We start from the raw sequence: 15,093 nt of genomic DNA, 5'->3' as shown, positions 1-15,093 counted from the left end.
CAACGGTGGAAGGCCTGAATACCGACGACGACGAGACCGCCTACACGGAGGAGGTCAGAGACCTGGTGGTGCCAGAACAACAACCTCTCCCTCAACGTCAGCAAGACAAAGGAGCTGATCGTGGACTACAGGAAGTGGAGGGCTAGGCCACGCCCCCATCCACATCGATAGGGCTGTAGTGGAGCGGGTTAATAGCTTCAAGTTCCTCCGTTTCCACATCACTAAAGAATTAACATGGTGCAAGCACACCAACGTGAATAGGGCACGTCAACGTCTCTTCCCCCTCAGCAGGCTGAAAAGATTTGACACGGGCCCTCAGATCTTCAAATAGTTCTACAGCTGCACCATTGAGAGCATCTTGATGGACTGCAGCACTGCTTGTTATGGCAACGGCTTGGCATCTGACCACAAGGCGCTACAGAGGGTAGTCCGTAAGGCCCAGTACATCACTGGGGCCCAACTTCCAACCATCCAGGACCTCTATACCAGGGGGTGTCAGAGGAAGGCCCAGTACATCACCGGGGCCCAACTTCCTGCCATCCAGGACCTCTATACCAGGCGGTGTCAGAGGAAGGCCCAGTACATCACCGGGGCCCAACTTTCTGCCATCCAGGACCTCTATACCAGGCGGTGTCAGAGGAATGCCCAGTACATCACTGGGGCCCAACTTCCTGCCATCCAGGACCTCTATACCAGGCGGTGTCAGAGGAAGGCCCAGTACATCACCGGGGCCCAACTTCCTGCCATCCAGGACCTCTATACCAGGCGGTGTCAGAGGAAGGCCCAGTACATCACCGGGGCCCAGCTTCCTGCCACCCAGGACCTCTATACCAGGCGGTGTCAGAGGAAGGCCCAGTACATTACCGGGGCCCAACTTCCTGCCATCCAGGACCTCTATACCAGGCGGTGTCAGAGGAAGGCCCAGTACATCACCGGGGCCCAACTTCCTGCCATCCAGGACCTCTATACCAGGCGGTGTCAGAGGAAGGCCCAGTACATCACCGGGGCCCAACTTCCTGCCATCCAGGACCTCTATACCAGGCGGTGTCAGAGGAAGGCTTTAGTCAAAGACTCCAGCCACCCAAGTAAGACTGTTTTCTCTGCTACCACACGGCAAGCGGTACCAATACACCAAGTCTGGAACCAACAGGACCCTGAACAGCTTCTACCCCCAAGCCATAAGACTGACACACACACACACACACACACACACACACACACACACACACACACACACACACACACACACACACACTTCCTGCTAAACTGAACAAAAAGAGAAACGCAACAATTTCTAATATTTTAATGAAGTTACAGTTCATATAAGGAAATCCGTCAATGTAAATCAATTCATTAGGCCCTAATCTATGGATTTCACATGACTGGGCAGGGACGCAGCCATGGGTGGGCCTGGGAGGACACCCACTTGGGAGCCAGCCAGGCCCAGCCAATCAGAATGAGTTTTTACCCACAAAAGTGCTTTATTATAGACAGAAATAGTACTCAGCACCCCCCCCCCCCCAACCCTCATCAGAAGATCCCGCATGTGAAGAAACCAGATGTGGAGGTCCTGGGCTGGCCTGGTTTCCAAATTGGTAGAGAAATTAACTTTCATTTCTCTGGCAACAGCTCTGGTGGACATTCCTGCAGTCAACATGCCAATTGCACACTCCCTCAAAACTAGAGACATCTGTGGCATTGTGTTGTGTGACAAAACTGCACATTTTAGTGTGGCCGTTTGTCCACAGCACAAGGTGCACCTGTGTAATGACCATGCTGTTTTTTTTCAGCTTCTTGATATGCGACACCTGTCAGGTGGATGGATTATTTTGGCAAAGGAGAAATATTCACTAACAGGGTTGTAAACAAAATTGCCCCCCCCAAAACAAAAAATATAAATACGCTTTTTGTGCGTATGGAAGATTTCTGCGACGATCCCCATGTTTCGTGACCTGAAATAAAACACTTTACATGGGCTCCCGAGTGGCGCAGCGGTCTAAGGCACTGCATCTCAATGCTCGAGGCGTCACTACAGACCCTGGTTCGATTCCAGTCTGTTGCATGGCCAATTGTGCATAGGGTGGTGCACAATTGGCCCAGCGTCGTCCGTGGTAGGCCGTCATTGTAAATAAGAATGTGTTCTAAACAAAACTTACCTAGTTTAAATAAAGGTTCAATTTTTTTTTGAAGTTGCGTTTTTAATATTTTTTTGTTCTGTGTAAATAGTTAACCGAATAGCTACCCAGACTATCTGCATTGGACCTCATACGCTGCTGCTGTTGTTTATTATCTATCCTGTTGCCTAGTTACTTTACCCCTACCGTTATGTACAGTATCTACCTCAATGACCTCGTACCCCTGCACATCGTCTTAGTACTGGTACTCAGTGTATATAGCCAAGTTATCGTTACTCAGTACTGGTACTCAGTGTTTATAGCCAAGTTATCGTTACTCATTGTGTATTTAGTCCTTGTGTTATAATTGTTCTATATTTTTCTCTCTGCATTGTTGGGAAGGAAGCATTTCACTGTTACACTACACCTGCTGTTCACAAAGCATGTGACCAAAATACAATGTGATTTATTTGATTTGACTAAAATCGTAACATGGCTGGTCCTGAGGTGGTTTTGTTGCTATCTCATTACCTCCTTGCTGATGCCTACAACTGTATGAAAATGTTATGAAATGATGAACTTGTTGAACTTTATAGCAGACCAATTCAAAACAGCTTCCATTTGACGAATCTAGGAGAGGGAGAGAGGGAGAGAGGGAGAGAGGGAGGGAGGGAGGGAGAGAGGGAGGGAGGGAGGGAGAGAGAGAGAGAGCACAAACAAACCGTGTTGATTTCATTTAAAAAAATGTTGATTGCAGCTGGTCTGGTTCTGATTTTCATACAGCAATGTTATTATGTCTCTGTGTTTGCCAAGCCATAAAAATGTTCCCATTTTAATTTCTCTCTGATTAAAAAAAAAAATTAAATACAGTAACACCTGTTCCACATGTGAAAACCATGCGGACAGAGAAGAGTGGAACTTTTAGAAATTGAATTGCACAGAACTAATATAATCTTACTTGTAATAGATTTTTGACATACTTTTGGTCATGTAGTATATGTGGACCAGCGTTTTGGAAGTCCCACTCATCGCTCATCGATCAGTGCTCTCTCAAGGGGCTATAGCAGCACACGAGTAGACTACAAATGCATGCTGGGTCGGGCATGCGCTGAGCCCGTGAAGTGAGCGCTATTGGAGTGGGCGAGAAGGCCATTTGGGAATGTCGCTCCACGCTCCAGTCAAATTGGGCTCCACTCCTTGCTCCGCTCATATACTCTGATGGACACCTGCTCGTCGAACATCTCATTACAAAATCATGGGCATTAATATGGAGGTGGTCCCCCCTTTGCTGCTATAACAGCCTCCACTGTTCTGGGAAGGCTTTCCACTAGATGTTGGAACATTGCTGTGGGGACTTCCTTCCATTCAGCCACAAGAGCATTAGTGAGGTCGGGCACTGATGTTGGGCGATTAGGCCTGGCTCGCAGTCTGTGTTCCATTTCATCCCAAAGGTGTTCGATGGGGTTGAGTTCAGGGCTCTGTGCAGGCCAGTCAAGTTCTTCCACACCGATCTCAATGAACCATTTCTGTATGGAGCTCGCTTTCTGTACACCTGGCGACCGTGTCAGCGTGCACTGCGCCTGGCACGCCACAGAAGTTGCTAGAGTGCGATGGGATAAGAACATCCCTGCCGGCCAAACCCTCCCCTAACCTAGACGACACTCGGACAATTGTGCGCCACCCCATGGGTCTCCCGGTCGGCTGTGACAGAGCCTGGACTCGAACCAGGATCTCTAGTGGCACAGCTAGCACTGCGATGCAGTGCCTTAGACCGCTGCGCCACACGGGAGGCCTTGTGTGCTTGTTTTTAAACACCTGTCAGCAGCGGGTGTGGTTGAAATAGCCGAATCCACTAATTTGAACGGGGGTCCGCATACTGTAGTATATATTGTGTATCTGACGTTCAAGAAATGTTTGACTAAAATCCCTAAGATCTACAGCATGAATGATGTCCATGTATCTTTTGAGAAGGAGCTGTCTTTGCCTGATACATGTTCAGTCTGATGTGGGACTGCTGGCTGTTGGCGAGGTGTCCCTGGAGACTGCTGGCGAGGAGTCCCTGGAGACTGGTGGCGAGGAGTCCCTGGAGACTGGTGGCGAGGAGTCCCTGGAGACTGTTGGCGAGGAGTCCCTGGAGACTGTTGGCGAGGGGTCCCTGGAGACTGTTGGCGAGGGGTCCCTGGAGACTGTTGGCGAGGAGTCCCTGGAGACTGTTGGCGAGGGGTCCCTGGAGACTGTTGGCGAGGGGTCCCTGGAGACTGATGGCGAGGGGTCCCTGGAGACTGTTGGCGAGGGGTCCCTGGAGACTGTTGGCGAGGGGTCCCTGGAGACTGTTGGCGAGGGGTCCCTGGAGACTGTTGGCGAGGGGTCCCTGGAGACTGTTGGCGAGGGGTCCCTGGAGACTGTTGGCGAGGGGTCCCTGGAGACTGCTGGCGAGGGGTCCCTGGAGACTGTTGGCGAGGGGTCCCTGGAGACTGCTGGCGAGGGGTCCCTGGAGACTGCTGGCGAGGGGTCCCTGGAGACTGCTGGCGAGGGGTCCCTGGAGACTGTTGGCGAGGGGTCCCTGGAGACTGCTGGCGAGGAGTCCCTGGAGACTGTTGGCGAGGGGTCCCTGGAGACTGTTGGCGAGGAGTCCCTGGAGACTGTTGGCGAGGAGTCCCTGGAGACTGTTGGCGAGGAGTCCCTGGAGACTGTTGGCGAGGGGTCCCTGGAGACTGTTGGCGAGGGGTCCCTGGAGACTGTTGGCGAGGGGTCCCTGGAGACTGTTGGCGAGGGGTCCCTGGAGACTGTTGGCGAGGGGTCCCTGGAGACTGTTGGCGAGGGGTCCCTGGAGACTGCTGGCGAGGGGTCCCTGGAGACTGTTGGCGAGGGGTCCCTGGAGACTGCTGGCGAGGGGTCCCTGGAGACTGTTGGCGAGGGGTCCCTGGAGACTGTTGGCGAGGGGTCCCTGGAGACTGCTGGCGAGGAGTCCCTGGAGACTGCTGGCGAGGAGTCCCTGGAGACTGCTGGCGAGGAGTCCCTGGAGACTGCTGGCGAGGAGTCCCTGGAGACTGCTGGCGAGGAGTCCCTGGAGACTGCTGGCGAGGGGTCCCTGGAGACTGCTGGCGAGGGGTCCCTGGAGACTGCTGGCTGTTGGCGAGGAGTCCCTGGAGACTGTTGGCTGTTGGCGAGGAGTCCCTGGAGACTGCTGGTTTAATACAATGTGTTTCTGTACAGGGTTTGTTTTGCAAAGGCTAGAGTCTGAATCTTTAAACACAGGTTCACAGACAGACAGACAGACAGACAGACACGGGGAGAGGGAGAGTCTGTGGAAGAGCGTTTCATCAGGCCATCCACCGGCCTTTCCCTCTGCTCCGATTCACCAACAAGCCCCTTCCAAAGAAAACCCCAATCAGTGAAGAAAACAAACTGTTCAGAAGAACAACAGAGAATGAACAGATGAAAAATGTGAGAGGAGAGAAGGATAAATCATTTCCTGATCGTATTAATGTTGAACCTGGGTCCCATATTCAAAGGAATTTTCCCATGTCTGGTTGTCAAGGAAAGATGTCTGAGCAAAATATGTTCATTCCTATGTTTAGAACGTCTGGAAGTCTGTGAGCTAAGCATGATCGATTGAGTTTGCCTTGGCCATAGCGTTCACACGTTTCTTCATGTTTTATGGAGAGAGGGATATTGCCAGCCCCTGTATTTTCACTACCATGCTTATTAAGAGGCCTACTGTTAGACAGAACCACATGTACTGTATGTCTACTCAATTAAATAGATTTAATTTGATGGTTTATCTGATCATTTTAAAGGTGAATCCTAACATTTGCTTGATTCGAATTTGAACTTAGTCTCCCGTTGAAATCAAGGGCATGACTAAGTTAAAAGTTGATTTGGATGGAAGGTTAGGATTCACCTTTTTATAGACCTTGTTTTCCTCAGTGAGTCGGTGTATGAATGCTTTCTGAGTCACCCAATCTTGTTTTTCCCTTTAGGAGAATGGATCGGGGTTGCTGGACACGGTGGGAGCGATCGTAGTGGACAGAGAGGGGAATGTGGCAGCTGCAGTGTCCTCTGGGGGTTTAGCCATGAAACACCCAGGCAGGGTGGGACAGGTACAGTAACCATGTCCTCTGGGGGTTTAGCCATGAAACACCCAGGCAGGGTGGGACAGGTACAGTAACCATGTCCTCTGGGTGCCAGGCAGGGTGGGACAGGGACAGTAACCATGTCCTCTGGGTGCCAGGCAGGGTGGGACAGTAACCATGTCCTCTGGGTGCCAGGCAGGGTGGGACAGTAACCATGTCCTCTGGGTGCCAGGCAGAGTGGGACAGGGTCAGTAACCATGTCCTCTGGGTGCCAGGCAGGGTGGGACAGTAACCATGTCCTCTGGCTGCCAGGCAGGGTGGGTCAGTAACCATGTCCTCTGGGTGCCAGGCAGGGTGGGACAGTAACCATGTCCTCTGGGTGCCAGGCAGGGTGGGACAGTAACCATGTCTTCTGGGTGCCAGGCAGGGTGGGACAGTAACCATGTCCTCTGGCTGCCAGGCAGGGTGGGACAGGGACAGTAACCATGTCCTCTGGGTGCCAGGCAGGGTGGGACAGTAACCATGTCCTCTGGGTGCCAGGCAGGGTGGGACAGGTACAGTAACCATGTCCTCTGGGTGCCAGGCAGGGTGGGACAGGTACAGTAACCATGTCCTCTGGGTGCCAGGCAGGGTGGGACAGTAACCATGTCCTCTGGGTCCCAGGCAGGGTGGGACAGTAACCATGTCCTCTGGGTGCCAGGCAGGGTGGGACAGTAACCATGTCCTCTGGGTGCCAGGCAGGGTGGGACAGTAACCATGTCCTCTGGGTGCCAGGCAGAGTGGGACAGTAACCATGTCCTCTGGGTCCCAGGCAGGGTGGGACAGGTACAGTAACCTTGTCCTCTGGGTGCCAGGCAGAGTGGGACAGTCCAGGACAGGGCTTTACCAGAGTGGGACAGTCCAGGACAGGGCTTTACCAGAGTGGGACAGTCCAGGACAGGGCTTTACCAGAGTGGGACAGTCCAGGACAGGGCTTTACCAGAGTGGGACAGTCCAGGACAGGGCTTTAACAGAGTGGGACAGTCCAGGACAGGGCTTTAACAGAGTGGGACAGTCCAGGACAGGGCTTTACCAGAGTGGGACAGTCCAGGACAGGGCTTTACCAGAGTGGGACAGTCCAGGACAGGGCTTTAACAGAGTGGGACAGTCCAGGACAGGACTTTAACAGAGTGATATGTTGCCACTCGTCTCTACAAGAGGTTTTGACTTGTATTTACTTTACTCCTTGTCCACTACTTATTTCCATCATTTAATAAATAAAACATTTAATCTACTAGCTGAGAGAGCGCAATAGTAATGCTCTCTCGCTCTCTCGCTCTCTCGCTCGCTCTCTTTTTCTCTCTTTTTCTCGCTCTCTCTCTTTCTTTTACTCTCTCTCTCTCTCTCTCTCTCTCTCTCTCTCTGTCTCTCTCTCTCTCTCTCTGTCTCTCTCTCTCTAGGCTGCTCATCATGGATGTGGGTGCTGGGCTGAGAACACCAGTACCCTGAACCCTTACTCTACAGCAGTGAGTACTTCAGGTAAAACAATCCTTCTCCCAATACCTTGTGTTGATGGGCTCTGTCATCTGTCTAAATATCTCAGTTTACAGTCATTTTGATTTGACTAAAAGCCTATTTTGAGACTTGAAGCTCCTTGTGTTCCCTAACGTTTGAAGAAGAGGAAGAAGTTAGTTTGGACCTGCCTGCTTTTAAAGCTGCAATATGTTACTTTTTTCTGGTGACCTGACCAAATTCACATAGAAATGTGAGTTATAGATCTGTCATTCTCATTGAAAGCAAGTCTGAGAAGAGGTAGATCTGTTCTATGTGCGTAATTCTATGCTTCCTGTTCTTATGTTTCGTTTTTGCGTCTTTTTTACTTGCGTTTTTTTACACCAGCAACAAACAGCTGAAAAAATGTTTTTTATGGAAAGTATATTTCACAGCGGTTTAGATTCTCTACATTGCTTGTTTTGTCACATAGACTGAAGTTAGTCAAACTATTACAATTTTAGCAACCAGGAAATGGAGGAGCAATTTCTGTGTATTGCGTCCTTAACTTGCAATGATTGAATGTTTCTGAAGTGCAGATGTAAGTCAGATACAGTTATGTATTCCAAACGGCACTACTTTTAACCAGAGACCTGGTCTGAAGTGGTGCACTGTATAGGGTAGGGGTATTCACCTCTTACCCTACGAGGTCCGGAGTCTGCTAGTTTTCTGTTCTACTTGATAATTAATTGTACCCACCTGGTGTCCCAGGTCTAAATCAGTCCCTGATTAGAGGAGAATCATCCACCTGGTGTCCCAGGTCTAAATCAGTCCCTGATTAGAGGAGAATCATCCACCTGGTGTCCCAGGTCTAAATCAGCCCCTGATTAGAGGGGAATCACCCACCTGGTGTCCCAGGTCTACATCCGTACCTGATTAGAGGAGAATCACCCACCTGGTGTCCCAGGTCTAAATCAGTCCCTGATTAGAGGAGAATCACCCACCTGGTGTCCCAGGTCTAAATCAGTCCCTGATTAGAGGAGAATCACCCACCTGGTGTCCCAGGTCTACATCCGTACCTGATTAGAGGAGAATCACCCACCTGGTGTCCCAGGTCTACATCCGTACCTGATTAGAGGAGAATCACCCACCTGGTGTCCCAGGTCTAAATCCGTCCCTGATTAGAGGGGAATCCCCCACCTGGTGTCCCAGGTCTAAATCCGTCCCTGATTAGAGGAGAATCACCCACCTGGTGTCCCAGGTCTAAATCCGTCCCTGATTAGAGGGGAATCCCCCACCTGGTGTCCCAGGTCTAAATCAGTCCCTGATTAGAGGAGAATCACCCACCTGGTGTCCCAGGTCTAAATCAGGCCCTGATTAGAGGGGAATCACCCACCTGGTGTCCCAGGTCTAAATCAGTCCCTGATTAGAGGGGAATCACCCACCTGGTGTCCCAGGTCTAAATCAGTACCTGATTAGAGGAGAAGAATGAAGAAACACAGTGCAACTGACTACAAGGTCCAGAGCTGATTTTGAGGGCTATAAGGAGTTGTGTGCCATTTGATCTCTTATGTAGCTGACTAAGTCACTGACTGTGTCACGTCGTCTCTTATGTAGCTGACTAAGTCACTGACTGTGTCACGTCGTCTCTTATGTAGCTGAGGGAGGGTGCATGAGAGGTCATGTGGGGGATTTGTGACCCAAATGGCACCCTATTGGTTCAGGTCAGATGTAGTGACACCCTATTGGTTCTGGTCAGATGTAGTGACACCCTATTGGTTCTGGTCAGATGTAGTGACATCCTGTTGGTTCTGGTCAATGTAGTGACACCCTATTGGTTCTGGTCAGATGTAGTGACACCCTATGGTTCTGATCAGATGTAGTGACACCCTATTGGTTCTGGCAGATGTAGTGACACCCATATTGGTTCTGGTCAGATGTAGTGACACCCTATTGGTTCTGGTCAGATGTAGTGACACCCTATTGGTTCTGGTCAGATGTAGTGACACCCTATTGGTTCTGGTCAGATGTAGTGACACCCTATTGGTTCTGGTCAGATGTAGTGGCACCCTATTGGTTCTGGTCAGATGTAGTGACACCCTATTGGTTCCTGGTCAGATGTAGTGCACTATATAGGGTTACGTTTGGGAGGCAGCCAGGGGCTGGGCAGTATTCCTCCTCAGCGGACCGACCCTTCTCAAGACCCAGTTTCTTGGAATCCTCCAAATGGAAAGAAGTTGGATTATCTGTTGTGCATTAGCCTGCTGGTGACATTTCACTATGTAGACCTATTGTCCTTGTTCTCAAAGTGTGACGTCTCCTCACGTTGCCTTTTGACCACTAAAAACAACTAGTATTTTTTTCAATGGAGCGGTTCTGTTTTGTTAGTTTAGAGTTTCTCCTTTATGTCTCGCTCATAAATGGAGATGGATTAACTGAGCAGAGCTGGCAGAGGGAAAGAGAGAGGGAGGAAGAGGGGTATGAGAGAAAGCGAAAGAGGGCAAGAAAGAAGAAGAAAGCGGGAGAGAGAGGAAACAGAGCCAACAAGGGAGTCTGACTAGACTGTCTCTCTCTGCTCCCAGACTCACACTAACTATGCAGTGCTGGCAAGGAAAGGGAGAAGGATGGAGGGAGAGCGAGAGAGCGAAGGATGGAGGGAGAGCGAGAGAGCGAAGGATGGAGGGAGAGAGAGAGAGCGAAGGATGGAGGGAGAGCGAGAGAGCGAAGGATGGAGGGAGAGAGAGAGAGCGAAGGATGGAGGGAGAGAGAGAGAGCGAAGGATGGAGGGAGAGAGAGAGAGCGAAGGATGGAGGGAGAGAGAGAGCGAAAAGGATAGAGGGAGGGAGGGAGAGAGCGAAAAGGATGGAGGGAGGGAGGGAGAGAGAGAGAGAGCGGATGGAGGGAGAGAGAGAGCGAAGGATGGAGGGAGAGAGAGAGAGCGGATGGAGGGAGAGAGAGAGCGAAGGATGGAGGGAGAGAGAGAGAGCGAAGGATGGAGGGAGAGAGAGAGCGAAGGATGGAGGGAGAGAGAGAGAGCGAAGGATGGAGGGAGAGAGAGAGCGAAGGATGGAGGGAGAGAGAGAGCGAAGGATGGAGGGAGAGAGAGAGCGAAGGATGGAGGGAGAGAGAGAGCGAAGGATGGAGGGAGAGAGAGAGCGAAGGATGGAGGGAGAGAGAGAGCGAAGGATGGAGGGAGAGAGCGAAGGATGGAGGGAGGGAGAGAGCGAAGGATGGAGGGAGAGAGAGAGCGAGAAGGATGGAGGGAGGGAGGGAGAGAGAGCGAAGGATGGAGGGAGGGAGAGAGAGAAGGGTGGAGGCGGAGAGAGAGCGATGGGTGGAGGCGGAGAGAGAGCGATGGGTGGAGGCGGAGAGAGAGCGATGGGTGGAGGCGGAGAGAGAGCGATGGGTGGAGGCGGAGAGAGAGCGATGGGTGGAGGCGGAGAGAGAGCGATGGGTGGAGGCGGAGAGAGAGCGATGGGTGGAGGCGGAGAGAGAGCGCAATGGGTGTAGGCGGAGAGAGAGCGCGAAGGAAGGAGGGAGAGCGAGAAGGGTGTAGGCGGAGAGAGAGCGAAGGGTGTAGGCGGAGAGAGAGAGCGAAGGGTGGAAGCGAAGAGAGAGCGAAGGGTGGAGGCGGAGAGAGAGAGCGAAGTGTGGAGGCGGAGAGAGAGAGCGAAGGGTGGAAGCGAAGAGAGAGAGCGCGAAGGGTGGAAGCGAAGAGAGAGCGCAAAGGATAGAGTGAGAGAGGGGTAGAAAGAGGGAGAGCGAGACAGAGTTTCTCCTCTGATTTTTTTTTTCAACAGTGGCTGCAAATTTACAGGATTTTTTTATTTTCATTGAATGACTGAGAAGGTCACTTCTGGTGACTTTTTAAAAAGACATTCTACTCCAAAATGCATGAAAATGTCATTATGTTGACACCGTCTGAAATATACCTGACGAGCACCACTGGACTGTAGGGAGATGAGGAGGTGGCTGTTGGCTCATGGCCCGGTCTGTTTGTTACAAATATAAGTTGTAACTTGTCACTCTGATCTTAAAGGGATAGTGTTAGATTTTGGTAATTAAGCCCTTTTTCTAACTACCCAAAGTCAGATGAACCATTGTTGATGACTTTGCGTGCAGTTTGAAATGAAGTTGAAGTTTAGTTTTATTAACTAGCGTTCGCTCAATGACTGGAAGTCTATGGGAACAGCATGCTAGTTAGCAATTGCAGTAACGCTAGTTAGGAACTTCCATAATTTGTAAAATCTCGCACTGTCCATTTAAAAGGGCATCTCGGGCAGAAATATTTGGGCCACCACCGCTAAATGAATATAGGGGACATGCTGCAGGAAGAGAGAGGACCAACAAGTCTCATAGCAGACAGGGGTTCAGCCAATGAAAGGTCATGCTTTTATAGAAGTCTCAGACCAGACAGGGCCTCTGCCAATGAAAGGTCATGCTTTTATAGGAGTCTCAGACCAGACAGGGCCTCTGCCAATGAAAGGTCATGCTTTTATAGAAGTCTCAGACCAGACAGGGCCTCAGCCAATGAAAGGTCATGCTTTTATAGGAGTCTCAGACCAGACAGGGCCTCAGCCAATGAAAGGTCATGCTTTTATAGGAGTCTCAGACCAGACAGGGCCTCAGCCAATGAAAGGTCATGCTTTTATAGAAGTCTCAGACCAGACAGGGCCTCAGCCAATGACAGGTCATGCTTTTATAGAAGTCTCAGACCAGACAGGGCCTCAGCCAATGAAAAGTCATGCTTTTATAGAAGTCTCAGACCAGACGGGTTCAGCCAATGAAAGGTCATGCTTTTATAGAAGTCTCAGACCAGACAGGGCCTCAGCCAATGAAAAGGCATGCTTTTATAGGAGTCTCAGACCAGACGGGTTCAGCCAATGAAAGGTCATGCTTTTTTTAGGAGTCAATGAGAGTTCTGTTGACGTAGTAACGGGAGACAGAATCAATTACTATGTGATATTATGAGAACAACTTTGGTGTTTTCCTGCTCTGCTACTTAGACTTGATGATGGTTGAATGTTGTGATTAGAGGGAAGGAGGGTAATAGCTTTATATATGACATGTCTTGGCAGTGTACTTAGGGTTGTTATCCTGTTGGAAGGTGAACCTTCACCCCATTCTGAGATCCTGAGTACTCTGGAGCAGGTTTTCATCAAGGATCTCTCTGTACTTTGCTCCTTTCATCTTTCCCTCGATCCTGACTAGTCTCCCAGTCCCTGCCGCTGAATAACATCCCCACAGCATGATGCTGCCACCACCATGCTTCACCGTAGGGATAGTGCTAGGTTTCCTCCAGACGTGACGCTTGGCATTCAGGCCAAAGAGTTCGATCTTGGTTTCATCAGACCAGAGAATCTTGTTTCTCATGGTCTGATAGTCCTTTAGGTGCCTTTTGTCAAACTCCAAGCAGGCTGTCATGTGCCTTTTACTGAGGAGTGGCTTCCGTCTGGCCACTCTACCATAAAGGCCTGATTGGTGGAGTGCTGCAGAGATTGTTGTCCTTCTGGAAGGTTCTCCCTTCCCCACAGAGGAACTCTGGAGCTCTGTCAGACTGACCCTGACTGTGGCCCTTTTCCCCCGATTGCTCAGTTTGGCCGGGCAGCAGCTCTAGGAAGAGTCTTGGTGGTTCCAAACTTCTTCCATTTAAGAATGATGGAGGCCGCTGGGTTCTTGGGGACCTTCAATGCTGCAGAACGTTTTTCGTACCCTTCCCCAGATCTGTGCCTCGACACAATCCTGTCTCGGAGCTCTACGGACAATTCCTTCAACCTCATGGCTTGGTTTTTGCTCTGACATGCACTGTCAACTGTGGGACCTTATATAGACAGCTGTGTGCCTTTCCAAATCATGTCCAAATCATGTCCAATCAATTGAATTTACCACAGTTGTAGAAACATCTCAAGGATGATCAATGGAAACAGGATGCACCTGAGTTCAATTTCGAGTCTCATAGCAAAGGGTCTGAATACTTATGTAAATAAGGTATGTCTGTTTTTTTGTTTTTTTATACATTTGCCAAAATTTCTATAAACCTGTTTTCACTTTGTCGTCATGTGATATTGTGTGAAGATTGATGAGGATTTTTTTTCTCTCCATCCATTGTAGAATGAGGCTGTAACGTAACAAACTGTGGAAAAAAGTCAAGGTGTCTGAATACTTTCCGAATGCACTGTATATAACTAGATCTGCCCAGTTTTTCATTTCCAGGTTGGGTTTGTGTAGAATATAAGCACCCATTTTAGATGTAGAAACAGGAAGCAGCCGCCAGTTTGTAGTAGTTGTTTGTGAAGTCTATGGACACCACCCGTTAAAGAGATGTCTCTTGTAATAGAGCAACATCACCTTGATTTCTCCGTAATAAGTCAAGACATTTAATTCGCTTATTTGGCTCATTAGAGCCCCTCGCATAACAGGAAATGGTCACCAAATTAGCCATGAGCCATCTGTGTTGATGTGAATACCAGTATGATGGATAAGAAAAGGGAGGGGGAAAGTAAATAGCTGTAAAGTTACTATTCAGTTGCCAACTAAATAATTGTAAACCAGATGTTTCAGAAAAAAACAAACAGTGAACATATTGGATAAAGTTATAAAATGACAGAAGCCTTCAGATTATCATTCCACCCCAATATCCCTGTAAAATATATCAAAAACAATTTGAAACAAAGAAATCCTCCCTGACAGGTTAGAACACAACAGTCCTCCCTCTCCACTCAATGTTAGATCCGTGACCGAACGCAGAAGTGTCTATCACTAAAACCCTCCCAATAACCCGGAATGTCTCACTCCATTTCCTAAATATCTTGCATAAACTGACACAATAAAGGATATGAGAACGACGAGACATGCTCTATTGACTTTAGCCTAAATGTAGCACAAACATGGAGAACAATTATTATTATTTTTATTTTTTTAAATCAGGGTGGTCCAAATAGTAGATTTTCCCACCACTGGCTGTAGTGACAGAGAGAATAAACAGAAGACTGTGGGAGAATATGGTTTAGTGCTATTAGCTTGAGTTTAAGAGGGAGGTCTTTGTCTTACTACTCGAGATTTTCTTGAGGTTCTGAACACATTCAAGTTCTGATCTGGTCTGAGAATTCACCCCCCCACCCCCCCAAATTTGAGGAAGATCCTGATGAGAAATTGAGTTGCCAGCGACAATATTCTAATATCTCACAAACATGTTGTGTGTTTTTTTTAAACTCTGTAATGCCTTGAATCCACCAGATCACTATGTGGTGATTTTTGTAGCTTTTTACAAAAATAATCTGCTGAATTTGAATAATTGTTTATGTTCCTTAGGGCTCACTTCGGTGCACACATCACAATAGAAGATCCCAGAAACCCTCTTGATTCTTGTCGTGTAAAGATGGAGGGGACACCCTGAGGCAGTAGGTCTGTCACAAGAATAAAGAAACCCATCT

General features: G+C 49.3%; 1 protein-coding gene and 1 long non-coding RNA gene across 2 annotated transcripts in view; one reads left to right on the top strand and one right to left on the bottom strand.

The window, feature by feature from the left end:
- Window positions 1-15,093, bottom strand: part of tasp1 (taspase, threonine aspartase, 1) — a gene marked incomplete in the record, with an annotated part of 142,909 nt that overhangs the window by 72,900 nt on the left and 54,916 nt on the right.
- On the top strand, window positions 5,189-7,730 carry LOC139569939 (uncharacterized). Its single transcript, XR_011673979.1, has 3 exons — window positions 5,189-5,561; window positions 6,098-6,217; window positions 7,630-7,730. It is a non-coding gene; the product is annotated as an uncharacterized lncRNA (long non-coding RNA).

This window comes from Salvelinus alpinus, chromosome 3, assembly GCF_045679555.1.
Source record: "Salvelinus alpinus chromosome 3, SLU_Salpinus.1, whole genome shotgun sequence".
Taxonomy (NCBI): Eukaryota; Metazoa; Chordata; class Actinopteri; order Salmoniformes; family Salmonidae; genus Salvelinus; species Salvelinus alpinus.
Note: the sequence above shows the minus strand (reverse complement) of the source record. Positions and strands in the feature narration are given on the sequence as shown.